Source organism: Phoxinus phoxinus, assembly GCF_949152265.1.
Source record: "Phoxinus phoxinus genome assembly, chromosome: 2".
NCBI lineage: Eukaryota > Metazoa > Chordata > Actinopteri > Cypriniformes > Leuciscidae > Phoxinus > Phoxinus phoxinus.
The window spans coordinates 32,201,030-32,210,487 of NC_136877.1; the positions used below are offsets into that span (position 1 = coordinate 32,201,030).

General features: G+C 38.4%; 1 long non-coding RNA gene across 2 annotated transcripts in view; it reads right to left on the reverse strand.

Annotated features, from left to right (window-relative positions):
• Nucleotides 1-2,299, reverse strand: part of LOC306994754 — a 64,711-nt gene extending 62,412 nt beyond the window's left edge. For both annotated transcript variants that reach the window (XR_013796731.1, XR_013796732.1), the window contains exon 1: nt 2,061-2,299. This is a non-coding gene — a long non-coding RNA (uncharacterized lncRNA). The remainder of the gene's footprint in view (nt 1-2,060) is intronic.
• Nucleotides 2,300-9,458: the final 7,159 nt, after the last annotated feature.

A 9,458-nucleotide genomic window follows, 5' to 3' on the forward strand; every position in this document is an offset into this window, starting at 1 on the left:
GCACTGGCATATTAAGGCTCTGATATACTCACAGCAAAGCTTTTTTCGTTCTTCACTCAGGGAAAAATTTAATTTGAAATATCTGATTAGCGGGATACTGGTTTCGAACAATTCCTACATCACTCACTCAACTGTAGCAGTGTGATCAATAAAGCAACAAACACACAACATAAATTACAGCAATGCTAAAAGAGCAGTTAAGAAAACACCTGAACTATGCAGGCAATATTAGTGAAGAAACATGAAGATAAGGTCATAGAGATAAAGACTGATCTATAGACAGGAGATAAATATTCTCTGAAGGGCAAATTCATTCAGAGACAGACAGACAGACAGTAGAGGTCGACCGATTCATCGGTTTTGCCGATTAATCGGCACCGATAGTTGACTGGTGGAACTATCGTTATCGGCAAAAATATATACCGATAGTTTTTCCTGGTTGCGTCCATTGCTGGAGCGGCTGAGAAGCGCACGCTGTCATTCATTACACAGTGTAAGAGCTGAGAAGGGTCTGCTGGCATCATGCAGTACAAGAGCGGCCTCTAGAGGTGTAATAAAAACTCGTGCCTCGTGTTGTTTATTTCGACACGTGATGCTGCGTGCTGCACTGAGAGCACATGCTGCGTGGAGAGCGCTGACATCAGACGCGCGTTTAAAGCACCGACAGCTCAAATGTATGTACAGTACATTTTGTCATATCATTATAAAGTGATTAATTTGTTGACTAAATGCTGCATTAGTAGAGAAAGAACAGCACAACAGTGTGTTTGTTTGCCTTCGAGGCTGAGAGGACGCTAACATTAGTAGTACCTCAAGCGGTTAAAACACTGACAAACATAAACGTAAGTCCGACCCGAATGTTTAATGTCACAATTGTTACCTCTATTTGCATTAGTTCATATCCAGCTGGTCACTTTTATGCATTAAATATGCAGAGAAGTTGCATATTTAAAGCTAGAGACGTAAGCAAACTGATATGTTCATACAGCCGACAGAAACATAAACGAATCAGAAAAGCATTCGGTTTCGGTTATTTATTTTTTTCATCTTCACTTTAATACAAATTTTGTTACTTTTTTATTAATTAAGTTGGCTTGAAAAGAACAGTTAAATAGTTACATTTTGAATGTAACTGGTTTTATTTGTTATTTAGAGTATTACTTTTTGTTTCAGTTTGAATGAATGTCTTTTATTGACTTAAATATTTATTCACATTTATATAATTTCATTTAGCATGTTTTCATGGTCCAATACAGTTTTATTATTTTTATAATTAAGTTCAGCACTGTTTTACTTGGAGTATTATGTTTGTTTTTATCCAGTATCAATTTTAAAAACTATCGGTTCATTAATCGGTTATCGGCAAGTATGGCCCAACCTAGCTATCGTTATCGGTAAAATCCACTATCGGTCGACCTCTAACAGACAGACAGACAGAGACTAGGCTTATTGCTCTAGACTAGTTTGAAAGTCTAGACCAGGGGTGTCCAATCCCGCTTCTGGAGGGCCACTGTCCTGCATATTTCAGCTCCAACCCCAAACTTCTAGGCAGGTGTGTTGTGGCAAGTTGAAGATAAACAGTGGCCCTCCAGGACCGAGTTTGGACACTCTTGGTCTAGACCAGGGGTCGGCAACGCCCTAGTGGCTCCCTGGAGCTTTTTCAAAAATATGAAAATGGACAAATTTTTTTTTGGTTTTAACCCTTTCGCACGTACGATCACACTGGTGTGATTAGAACGGTCAGTGCATCACGTGATCAACTGCTAAATAGAGAGCTCAGTGCTTGTCATATCACAACTATAGTGTTTTCAACCACATAGGCCTAATGGTTATTTTAGGTTTAAGACATTTAAAAAGACATTTAAAAATCACATAAGTTAAAAAAACAACAACAATGAATTTGATGTTGTAAAATATACACTGATGTCTATGGAAGCGGCAATAATAATCCTTTATAATATAAAAACAAAAGACGACACGTTTTATATCAGATACACATTGTGTAAGTAAGTTAGCTTTACATTTTACCCTATTCTTCTCCCAGTTCACCAGCCACTTACTTTCATGTATTTCGGGAGAAGTGGATGAATTGACGTGTTGTAAATCCAACAGATCCGATTATCTTAACTGTGGCACAAACTAACATGGCGCCGCCCATCACGCGCATACAGCTCAACTAACGCGATCGTTATAAAGGTGTTTATTCAACAAAACTCATCCACATGCACATATTTGACAATCGGAATATCAGTGTTTCATACTATAGCTAATAAATGTGTGAATATTTTTAATAAAAAAATGAAAAATTACATTCATGCAGCGCTGTGTTGTGGTTGTGGTTGCGCTGTGTCACGTGACAAGCAATGACGCGTAACCATGGAAACAATAAAGTGACAGATTCGAAATAACGGTCACCTTGCTCATTATGTATTTGTAGCCTACTTATCATTTTGATACTAGGGGTCTAAGCTAATATAGACACGTACAGCATGTGTTGCCTTCATTATAAGGCTTAGGCTATATAAGGCTTTTAATTTTTTGCGGCTCCAGACAGATTTGATTTTTTATTTATTTTTTGGTCCAATGGCTCTTTCAACATCTTGGGTTGCCGAGCCCTGGTCTAGGCCAACAGAATGCTGATGGACTAATTCCTTCATGGTTCATTTGTTGGTAGATCTGGCCCATCGACAAAGAGGGAAAATGGGTTTGTTTTTCAGGGACCTGGGCTGATCACTCTTGTCATATGTGATTATATATATATATATATATATATATATATATATATATATATAAAATATTATATTATATTATATAAGAAATTACCCTAAAAAGATTTCCACATCAATAGGTAGAGCCCCAAAGAGCACAATCACCTATTTTGCAATCGACTAGGAGCCAACAGCAAATTAAAGTGGTTTTCCAGAAAGTTCACGATGGGTAAGCCATTTTGAATCATGAACTCTCAACTTTAAACTTCGTTTTGGCATATATTGGTGGATTTGGGGCTTTCAGCCTCTAAAACATGAGCTTTTTCTATTGGCATTACAATTTCTTAGTTTTTTCTGACTTTTTAAAATCCTTAAAATTGCAAATATATTTTAGTAGATACTTTAGTCACATTCATATTTGTATATATATTTTAAATACATTTTTACAAAAACAAATATAAAATATTTTACACAGATACCTAAATCAAAAATGTGTATGGTCTTTTCCCTGTTTGCTACCTTTCCATGAGCAAAGATGGTAGATTTCAAATTGCGTACATCCGGGAAGGTCCACGCCAACAGAGCAAGCCACTGAGATGAATGGGAACGCAAACCTCCATGGTTCCACCACACACTTGAATCAGCTTAACTTGCCATGTAGAAATGAAAACCTAAAGAGAGAGACAGACACAGTGAAGAAGCAGAGAGAAAAACACAATTATGTCTCATAAACAGAAACAAGTCTTACATTTGCCACAAAGCAATCTGCCAGAGTAGACACATGAGTTTTATTCTTCGGCTGCTTAGCAGTGCACCCGCAAGTGTGGATTTACAGATGATGGGAATAGAGAAGTGATTAGCCAAAGCTAGGATGCATGGAGAAGAGCACCAGGGCTGCTTCCCACACCAGGATAATGAATGACATTTGTGAGCTACAATAAAATAAACAGTGGTGGTGTGTCCTCTGTTCCACCGCTTCTATTTCCAACGTGAACTTGCGAACTTGAAGACAAACAGAGTGGATATCCCACAATAGAGAGGGAATTAGTTTTTTCCTTTGGTGGTGAGTGATCTCAGAGTTCTTTGCCAATGTGTTTCGATTACTTTACTAATGTGCAAAGTGATGTCTATGGCATATTCTATTCACTAAAGAAATGGTGAATATGTACCAAATTTGCAGAATAATTTTAGACAGAAGAAAGACATACAGCAGTACTTGTAGTACACAGTCTGTGCTACTTGATCCAGGCAAGAGGGCAGTGATGACAGCAGCCAATGCCAGCAGGCAATATTCGAGGAAAAACCTGAAGACATAATAATAATAATTTGTTACATTTATATAGGCTAGCGCTTTTTCTGGGACCTCAAAGCGCTTCACATATGGAAGGGGGGATCTCCTCAACCACCACCAATGTGCAGTGCAGCATCCACCTGGATGATGCAACGGCAGCCATATTGCGCCAGAACGCCCACCACACACCAGCTTACTGGTGGAGAGGAGACAGTGAAGAAGCCAATCAGTGTATGGGGATGATTAGGAGGTCATGATGGACAGAGGAAAATGGGCAAATTTGGCCAGGATGCCGGGGTTACACCCCTACTCTTTTTCAAAGGACATCCTGGGATTTTTAATGACCACGGAGAGTCAAGACCTCGCTTTAACGTATCATGCGAAGGACGGTAATAGAGATAATGGTGGTCATAGAGATAATGATTGAACAATAGACAAAGAGAAAACGATTCTCTGAAGGCCAAATTAGAGTCTAGACCAGGGGTGTCAAATCCCACTTCTGGAGGGCCACTGTCCTGCAGAGTTCAGATCCAACCCCAATTAAACTCACCTTAACAGCTAATCAACATCCTACAAAGCATACTAGAATCTTCTAGGTAGGTGTTTTGAGGCAAGTTGAAGATAAAGAGTGGCCCTCCAGGACCGAGTTTGCAAGGACACTCTTGATCTAGACCAACAGAATGCTGATGGACTAATTGCTTCATGTTTGTTTGTTGGGTAGGTCTGGCCCATCGACAAAGAGGGAACATGGGTTCGTTGTTCAGGGACCTGGGCTGAGGCCAGGCACAGATGGGTCACTCTATAACCTCCTATGATGGATTTTTGTCCCTGGCCTTGTGATTAAGCAGTGCCCACTTTTATGGGACATGAAAACACACACACACACACACCAAAAGAATAGCTGAACAGAAGAATTAAAAATTAATTGAAACGTATTTCAAGTAAAACAGTAGTTTTTAATTCCACATACACTACTGGTCAAAAGTGTGCAATACATTAAAAAAAAAATTTTTTTTTTAAAAAGAAGTCTCTGATGCTCACCAAGGCTGCAATTATTTGACCAAAAACACAGTAAATTATTTTGTGATAGGATGAAAAGAGTTAAATTTCATAACTTTATATTTGTATTTAACTGAAATCCTGTACTATAACTTTGTACTTTTGACTGAACTTGCTTGTTTATTTCGGATTGTACAAACTTCTTGCTTTTATAATGGCTAATATTGTTTATTCAAATATTGATCAATAAATACAATTTTATATAAATAACATGCAGTATTTGGTATTGAGAAAGGGTTGATTGTGATTTCGACTTCAGATAAAGATACTGTGAAATAATGCATTATTACACCATTAGATGGGGGCAAATACTATCTTCAGTAGTACGACTATCTAGTCACTAGCAAAGACTTATATTGAAAGGGACTGAAACAATAAGATGCAACTTACAGATGCATAGACTAGCGCTATCATGGGAAATCCCCTTACCTGTTAAAAGGACAAAGACAAACATGTATCTTTCCTCAGCAAACATTCAAACTGATTTTGTGGTTATAATGTACATAAGATTGACCTGAAGAATATCAGCTAGATGAGAGAGATTTCTCTCTCATAATACCCATGCTCGAGTCTACATAATACAAAAAGCTTAAATGAAGCAACTCAGCATTACTTTGTTACTAGTTTTAAAGTGCCCTTTTAGAAATAGTAACAGAGGCTTGGGTTCAACTTTCAAACTGTCAACTTGAGATCCGTGGCGGAAGTAAGTAATTCTGCACAAAAAGTTTTTTTTAAAGACACTGCATTGTTGTTTCGGTTTCACTTTATTTGGATGTTCCCTTTAACACATTCTGTTGTATATAAGTAACATTGCCCCTTCATGTCTACTAACTCTCATTAGAGTGTTAGAGCATTAGTAGACTGGTAGGGTTAGGGTTAGAATAAGTTGACATGTAGTGGCAAAGTTACTTATAGTCAGTAGAGTGTCTGTTGGAGGAGCATCACAATAAAGAGTTTGCAGATATTAAGCAGACAGTCTACTAATACTCTAATGAGAGTTAGTTGACATTTGCACAGTTACTTATAGTTAAGAATGTTCAAAGCCAAAGGGGACCATCAAAATAAAGTGTTACCGCTGTTTCTTATTTATTTACACACCTGTGTCGTATAACTGTTGTATAATATCACACAAGTAGCCGTGTGATATGTGATATTATATCTTACAATTAAATTAAAAAGCACTGCAGTGCAAAATGCTTCGTGTGAACCAGCCCTGAACATATGAATGTACTGCAATTATGGGTACGTCACTGCATGAGTAAATCAATTAACTACTACTGATTGGAGGAAATTATTCAGGATTTACAAGCAACACTCTCCTCTATATCTTAGAAAAGAACACAATCAAAGAACGTAACGAACATCCACCTCGTTATACAATGCTTGACAGTGGCTCAGGAAACCGGATCCTCAAATACATCCATATTAATATCGGTTCAGTCAGCCGGCATTGAGGATAATTGGCGTAAGTAGATAAAAGGGCCAGGCTGGCTGCTAACGCCCTCATAACTGCAGATGTTACTGAGCTGATTCAATCAGAGCTCTAACAGATGTTTTCGACTGCCCCCTTTCATTACATCCCAGCATGTGTGGTGCGCAAATCAAAGATTATTCGAGGAATTAGGATATGAAAAGCACGTTAGCTCAATTAAGGAAATTAAATAGTGTACATTAGACGTGGCTTGTTCTAGAAGTGGCACACATTAGGGCAACGAGAGTAGGGAGTAATAGAATCAAGTGAATCGTTCTCTAATTGAAATGCACTTAAAAAGGATCATGCTGACAAATGCGATTGTATCGAGGCAGTAGCGCGCATATACACACACTTAAATGTAAACACACGTAGAGACACACGGCTCCCATCCTCCCCCTCATTAAATCCGATCAAATTGAAATAGCGAGGGTCCTGACAGCAGAGCTGATAGAATCTGCAGGCAACAGCGCGTTCACTGAAACAGGTAATCAATTTAGAGCGAGCTCATCACCACCCTCAGAGGCCCCTTTTAAGAACACTTAAAGATCAGGAGAAATTAAAGGGGGACAGATAAGCAGGAATCATGGCCTTATCATCAGCTACGCTATGGGAGACAAATTACTTCCTGTGAGGAGTGAAAAAAGAGAGGCCTCTGTGAACCATAAACACAGGCTTAAAACAAGCACATGCAGAAAACCAGCAGATGATGCCATGGGATGCACTTTAGACATTTATGAGATTACATTTCCAAAATTAATTCTGAAAATTAGGGACGCAACAAATCTGCAGATGATGCCATGATGCACTGCAGACATTTATTTATTAGATTAAATTTCCAAAATTCATTCTGAAAATGAGGTACCATATTGGCTAAGTCGTTTTTTTTTTTGGTATGGTCATTTTTACATTTAGATTACTTATGCTGTCATCTAACACTCACTAGAAAATACAAATAACATAACAGTGTTAAAGTGATAGTGCATCTATAAATTATAATTCTGTCATCAGTTCCTCCATATCCAAACCTGCGTGACTTACTTTCTTCTGCGGAATATCAATGATGAAAGAATATTGGTAAGCAAACCATTTTGGTGACCATTGTCTTCCATTGAATGGACAAAAAAACACACACTGAGACATTTATGTTGCACAGAAGACAGACAGACATAGAGGTTTGGAACAACATGAGTAAATGGCGACAATTTTCAGTTTTAGGACAATTTTCCCTTTGAATGTAAGCTTTAGCAAATCTCATAATGGATATACATTTTTCATATTGTACAATATAATGTCACGATACCCTATCTTGTATCAATTAAAACCAATATTTTTTGTGGTTTTTTTGGTGTGTTTTTTTACTGTTGTAGTGAATTTCAATATTGGTGCATATCTACAGAAATTAAAAGGTGCATTGACATTTCTTGTGCTTCCCTCTGGTTCCCTCCATTTATGAAAAGAACAGTCAAAAAGACAGTGTTGATAAATCACCTTGTGGAACAAAGAATCTATTTGATGTTGGGTGCTCTTCCCTGATCTTTTCCACTGCTTCATTCCAGACCTGTGAGTGCAACAACAAACGCAACTCCAAAGAGACTTGAACATCTCAATCAGCTGGATTACACATGATAGATCCTGAGGATGGCACAGATGGAGTTTCAGAGTAAGCCAGAGCACTTCAACGCATGTCATTCACAGCTTGATGTTTATTTAATTATGGTTATTATATTTTGCATTATTGCTGTATTAAGGTGATTTCCTTTCACACACAAAAAAACGAAATAATCAAATTATGGAATAAAATTTTGTAGAACAGTCATATATCCTCAATGTTAGATGTGCATCAGCTTTAATTGAGGCCTTGCATAAAAAAAGCATGGATGTACACCTTTGCTCACCACTAGAGGCGCTCTTCAGCCCACTGACATTTCCTAAAAACCTACATTCACAGCATGTAAATACAGCAGGATAAACATCATATATGTATCTCAAACATGAGACTGTCATTGTACAGAGTGTTTTCTTAAACACGCATTGGATGTGCAGCAGAAAGCTTTCTATCTGTCTCTCCAAACCCCTCAACTCCAACGTTGCCTTCTTTTATGCAGTGTATAAGAGTGAGGTTCCCCACAAGATAGATAGTGCATAAAATCTGCCTGGGAATACTTCACCCAAAGTGCAGAAACTTCTTTCATTATGCATTAAATATGTTAAGATATTTAAGCACTTTGTAGGCGTTAGCGCTCAACGTCCTGTGGTGTCATTCTGTGGCTATGATGGCAGGGGTTTAGTAATGTCTGCATTAGAGACTTGTCTTCTTAAAGCTACAGGGATGGTAGGCACATATGCTCTGTATTTTTGTGGGAAAGATTGTCTGTGTGTGTGTGTGTGTGTGTGTGTGTGTGTGTGTGTGTGTGTGTGTGTGTGTGTGTGTGTGTGTGTGTGTGTGTGTGTGTGTGTGTGTGTGTGTGTGTGTGTGTGTGTGTCAGAGAGAGATAGAGAGAGAGAGAGAGAGAGAGAGAGAGAGAGAGAGAGAGAGAGAGAGAGAGAGAGAGAGAGAGAGAGAGAGAGAGAGAGAGAGAGAGAGAGAGAGAGAGAGAGAGAGAGAGAGAGAGAGAGAGAGAGAGAGAGCACAAAAGTGTGTGTGTCTCAACTCTACATGTGCCATCCTCTCAGTGAGGAGTATTCTGAGCGTAATCCACAGATCAGAGCCAGTGCAGCAAGAGATTTGTGGGATATGTATACACACGACCTGTGGTTAGCTTGTTCCTGAGTGAAAAGAGAAGGCAAAGCCAGGAAAAACTGAGATGAAGATATTAAAGAGGTGTAATGGGTCTGTAAGTGGAAAAGATTCAAATGTTTAGAGAGTGTTTAAACAAATGTACTTAAGTGGCTATGAATAAATCTAAGGATGTCGGCATAGCAAAAC